Genomic DNA, 6,000 nt, shown 5'->3' with positions numbered 1-6,000 from the left:
TCTTATAATAAAGTAAGCTAGAAAAAATGTTATTAAGAAAATTATAAGGAAGAGAAAACACATTTACAGTACTGTACTGCAAAAATACCCATGTATAGATGGACCTGTGTAGTTCAAACCCATGTTGTTCAAGGGTCAACTGTACTTACCAATCTCCTTGGTATAAGTACTCCCACACAAATTCTGATTTCAACCTACCAGCTGGGCTTACACCGCCATCAAGAGTGATTTTGTTAAACTTTCACGATTGAAATTCTACTGGGTCTCAGAGACACAATTCTTAGAATATGAAATTCATTACAATGAAAAATTAAACAATTCTTAAACCTTTATATCAGGAGGTCTGCTAAGCATTAGAAATACAAAGTTAAATCACACATGGCCCTGACCTTAAAAAAAAAAAAAAAGGCAAAAAACCCCCCTCACACTGGTATTGAGAAAGACATGTAAACACTTTAACGTGATATATGAGTAATAACAGAAGCCTATCCTAGGAACAGTGGTGATATATTAGCATATTAAAGTGATCAGCTCTACTCCAATATGCCATCTGAATCTTCTTCACTTACCATCTATAAATTTTGCCCTTTTTTGACATTACACTATCCACAGTATCTTGAAAAACACTGTAAATAATCTGCACTGAGTAAGTGATCTACATATTCAAAGGTATCTTATATTACAAGTGATGGGGTTCCCTCTGTCTCTCCACTTCTACCAACAAACATGCAACATAATGACATTCTCAGGAGCTCTTCTAACTGCATTAAGTTTATAGATGAAGACTGGAACTATTTTCGGAAACTTAAAAAAATTACCAAGGGAGGTACTTTCATCATTTATTCACATGCAGGCTCTTTATTTTTTATTTATTAATGAGGTTTAGAAAATGGTACTTGTAGAGCATCAAGTGGCTTTCTTATAAAAATAAAATATGACCAATTCAGGCTTCAGTGGTTCTGCCTCAACCTAGTGCTCACCTTTGGAATATACATTTCTCCTCCTGGGAATCACAAAATAGAATTACCATTTCTATGCTTCTGGGTACCAATGGACTAAGCAACCAAGATACGTTCACAAGACTAGATAATTAGACAGAGTCCTAAGTATTTAATGTATTTGAAAAAAAATCATTGGTTGTATTTCTCATTCATTGAGGCTATTCAAGGACTCAATAATAATCTGATAGGGATATTTTAGAGAGGCTTGAAGCAGTGGGTATTAAGGGGTTGGGTTAAACTAGATCAGTATTTCCCAAACTATTCTGAAAACTGGAAAAATATTAAGAGGTATGGCACAGAAAAAAAAATCAAGTAAATTTAGTTAACACCATATTCTAGAATGCCCTCATAGAGATTCACAATATGTATAAATACAACAAAGGATCTGAAAATTATACAGTTAAGAAACAAGTTCAACTTTGATTCACTCAGGATTTCCCATGCTGTTTCATTGCAGGAACTTTTTAATAGTGCAGGGCACTATTGCTTTATGGCATATCTCCACATCACACAAAGCACCAAATTTGGACAACCGTAACTAGAATGTTGTTTAGATGTACCCTAAAGCAAATGCTCTGTCGTCAACAGTTTCACATCCTGTTAAGACAGTGGTTTAACCACTTTAAAGTCACCTCTTGCCAGAGAATTTGTTACAAAGGCTGGTCTCCCCTTTCTCCCCACTTTGTACTTAGCCCAGGTCACTGTGGCAATGTCAGTGCAACCACCTCTTCGGAGGAACAACTTTTGACCCACTGATCGTGCATAGCGTTTTCAGGATACATATCATTAATTTGAATTATTATCTGATTAATATATTTCTCTCACATGTAGGCTAAAAATGCCATGAGGAAGTAAGAGTTTATTTTTTCCTACGAGTTGCATTTACCATTGCTACTATGATGCCTGCTGCATAGTGTGCCTTAAATGCATCTGTCAAATGCTTAAAGAATAAAGATCCTCCTAGAAGTTTAAGGATCCTTCCCCTCTGAATGTATAAGTTCAATCTTGTGCAAAAAAAAATTTTTAATGACTTAGATGAAGGCTATAAGATGTGCTTATCAGTTTCGTAATTGGCACAAAGTTTGGAAAGTGGGTATAGAATGATCAATGAGGGAACAAAACAAGTCTCATCAGGCTGAGTCAATGGACTGAATCCTTAAATCTGGCCTTTGATAGGGATAAATGGTAGGTCTGCGAAAAATCCCACTGAACAATTACAGTGTGGGGAAGACTGGGCTTAAGAACACGAGGAATCTTCATATGAAATAAAGTGTGCACACACAAACACGCAGGAATATCACCTAGTTCAGTAGGCACAAGTGAGACATTGCTGACACAGATGTGTGTTGCCTCAGACCGCATTCCAAGGGATAACACAAGATTTGGGAATACAGGTTATAGTATAATTCTTCACAGCACAGGGTCTCGCAAGGTGGACTCTCAGACTTTAAATCTTAGGTCTGTCATTTAGCAGCTACAAAACTTGGAGGAAGTTACTAGAACTTTTTGTGGCTTGGTTTCCTTATCTATAAAATGAGAACCTCAACATTGCTATGAGGATGAAAAGAGTTAATAAAGGAACAGTTAGCTCTCTATAAATCTTAGTGATTAATATTAGTCATAATGTTAAGATGGGTATTATTACCATTGCGGTAATTCTGCTTTGAATTTTGCATAAGGAGTTTCAAACAAAGAGGGAAGTCAACATAGTATATTTGTCAGCAAACTACACTGCTTCAGGTAGATCTGGATTGGATCCCATCTACACTGCTCCTACATTAGCAGTCTGGGATATTGATACCCGTTCATGGCCACACGAGGGCTATATATTATACTAACACTACTACAGAGCATCTTCCATTCTGAAAGTCTGCAAGTCACATCAAACTGCCACATTCTTAAGGTAAGAGGGGCAGCTATGCTTAAGAACATTAAATCTTAAAGGATATTTCTTTGATATTGAGGCAGTGGCTTGACAAAATTCAATGTCAAGCCAGGGTTTGCCCTTCTACACAGGGTAGAGAGAGTCAGCTTCAAAGGAAGACAGAAATCAGTGTGCAGAACCTGGCAATGCCCTGTATATGAGTTGGCTGAATCATAATAATAAACAATATAACAACAATATTGGTCATTCTCTTAAGAGAACAAGCGAAGCATTTCACCTGCATTACCTTATTTTTTTTTATCAGGGATGAAATGCACAAGATTTGTCATGAGATACGTAACATGATTTTCAAGAGGAGGACCCTGAGATTTAAAGGGAGGAAGCTGTCAAACCCCAAAATGCTTGGACATAGCACAGCCAGGATTTGATCACAGCCAGTAGATTTCAAAGCCCATGTTTTCAACCTCATACCACACCACATCTTGCTCTTACATTGCCTGAGCATTCATGTCCATCGTTCTTTCTCCAATCCTCCTCCTCCTCCCCACCAAACAAATGTCCCACGTGACTTATTCTAAGTTACTTCTGCTCTATAGACCTTCCCAGAGCATATATGTAACACCAATACAGCTTTTAGGTTTGCTGTGAGTTACAGTTATTTGAGACACTAGCTCCGTCAATACTCTCTGCCCCAATCAAATGACCAACATTTATATATTCTCTGTGTAGTTCCTACAGACCAAACACATAGACAGAGTACTAGTACACAGAACAGTACACAGAAATAATATCATTACTACTTATATAAATAATAAGTAATATTTATTGAGGGATTACCACGTGTCAAATCCTATTCTAAGCACCTTTCAGGCACTAACTCATTTAACTTTACAAGAAACCAATGTGGTGGGTATAATTATCATATCCATTATGCAGAACATTTAAGTACCTTAGATACTTAATTACATGAACATGCCTTTTCTTATCATCGTGAACTGCTATGATTTCAGTCTAAGTTTTGCTCACCTCTCGCCTTCTGCTGCTTCTAAATCATCACTTTCAAGGCTCCTATAATTACCTTATAAAAGCTGACGTTTGCATCCGTCTGTTCCCCTGGTGGTGCCATTTTCTACAGGAAAGCGTCCAAACTATAGTTTTTCAATTCAGCCCTTCCGAATCTGGCCTTTCTTACAACTGTATTTTCATCCCTCCCTCATTCTCCATATGCCCTAAATCACCTGGCAGTTCTTATCTCTGAGGCAGTTCAAATTATGTCCCCTATCCTAAAATGTCCTTTCCAGAGCTTGTGTGAAGAAAAATAAAGCAAACATTCCATTGAAGCCCTGATCACACCCAGTCCAACCTACCATCATCTCCTGCCTGATGAGTGTAATAGTCTCCTGCCTGTCTCTGCTTCTACTCTTTTTTTCTTTTTTTAAAGTTTATTTATTTTTGAGAGAGAGAAAGAGAGAGTGTGAGCAGGTGAGGGGAAGAGAGAGAGGGAGACCCAGAATCTGAAGCATGCTCTAGACTCTGAGCTGTCACCACAGAGCCTGATATGTGGCTGGAGCTCACGAACCACGAGATCATGACCTGAACTGAAGTTGGACACTTAACCAAATGAGCCATCCAGGCGCCCCGATTTCTGCTTCTACTCTTGACCCTGCCCTCCACAAAGGGTCCCCAACAGCAGCCTAAGTGAACTTTTGTAAAAAGGAAGTCAAATCATGTACTGCCCAGCTCAAATTCTGTGACTGGCTTCTCATCCTATTCAGAATATCTAACCTTGACCTCTGACATCTACATGGTCTGGTTCATGCCTTCTGTTTGACTTCCCCTTCCACATGGTTCTTCTCATTCCTTCACTTCAGTCATGTTGGACTTTTTCCTTGTTTCAAGACTATGAGCTCACTTATTGTTCACCAATCATGGCCTAAGCAGTCTGGTATTTATTCCCTGTGATATTGTGATTTATAATAAGAAATATATATTTGGTCCTCATCTCCTACTCTGACACAGAACTCCTAAAACCCTTAAATATCCTAAATGATGAAAGTGAGCAAGGTATTTTCTTATCTTAATGAGGCAACTTTTGGAAAGCACCTAAGTGTGGGGGACTGGTTGCCACTGGAGCCAACTTTCAGTCTAACCTGTCAAACTCCTGGGGAAGAGAGAGGGGCTGGAGGTTGAATCAATTGCCAAAGGCCAGTGATTTAATCAATTGTGCCTATGTAATGAAGCCTCCATTAAAAACAAAACTAACAAAAAATTGGAAAGACTAGGTTTGGAAAGCTTCCACATTGGTCAACGTGGGGAAAGTGGTCCCCCTGAAGAGGGAGTGGAGAGCTTCCGTGCCCTTCCGGTATGCATCTCCCCCATATGGCTATTCCTGAGTTATATCCCTTTATCATAAACTGGTAAAATGTTCCTCTGGGCTCTGTGAGCCACTCTAGCAAATTAACTGAACCCAAGGGAGGGTCATGGGAACCTCTGATTTACAGCCAGTGAGTAAGAAGCACAGGTGATAACTGGCTTTGCAACTGGTGTTTGAAGTGGGAGGTGGGGGGGGGGGGGCATTCTTGTAGGACTGACCTCTGAACCTGTGAGGTCTGACACTATCTCTTGGTAGGCAGTGGTGTCAGAATTGTGTTGAACTGTGGGACCCCAGCTGGTGCTGGACCATCACTTGCTCGTATAGAGAACAATCTTCCCCATGGTGAAACTGGTACCAGAACCCTTTAATTCCACAACCTTGATTCTCAGAGGGTCTCTCCCTGACTTTACTTACGTCTCTCCTCAAATGCCACCTTTCCAGACTTTCCTTGGCCTTATTTTGAGTGTTCCTTGTTCTTCCTTACATTCACTTAACTTCTTTTTTTTCTTTTAAGTGTATTTTTATTTCTTTTGAGAAACATACAGAGAGCAAGTGGGGAGGGGCAGAAAGATAGGGAGACGGAACCCCAAGCAGGCTGCATGCTGTCAGACAGAGCCCGATGTGGGGCTCAAAGTCACGAAACGTGAGATCGTGACCTGAACCGAAATCAAGAGTCAGACACTTAACTGACCGCCACCCAGGAGCCCCAAATTCACTTAACTTCTTACCTCTGTTTCTTT

This window comes from Panthera leo, chromosome D4 (assembly GCF_018350215.1).
Source record: "Panthera leo isolate Ple1 chromosome D4, P.leo_Ple1_pat1.1, whole genome shotgun sequence".
Lineage (NCBI taxonomy): Eukaryota > Metazoa > Chordata > Mammalia > Carnivora > Felidae > Panthera > Panthera leo.
Note: the sequence above shows the minus strand (reverse complement) of the source record.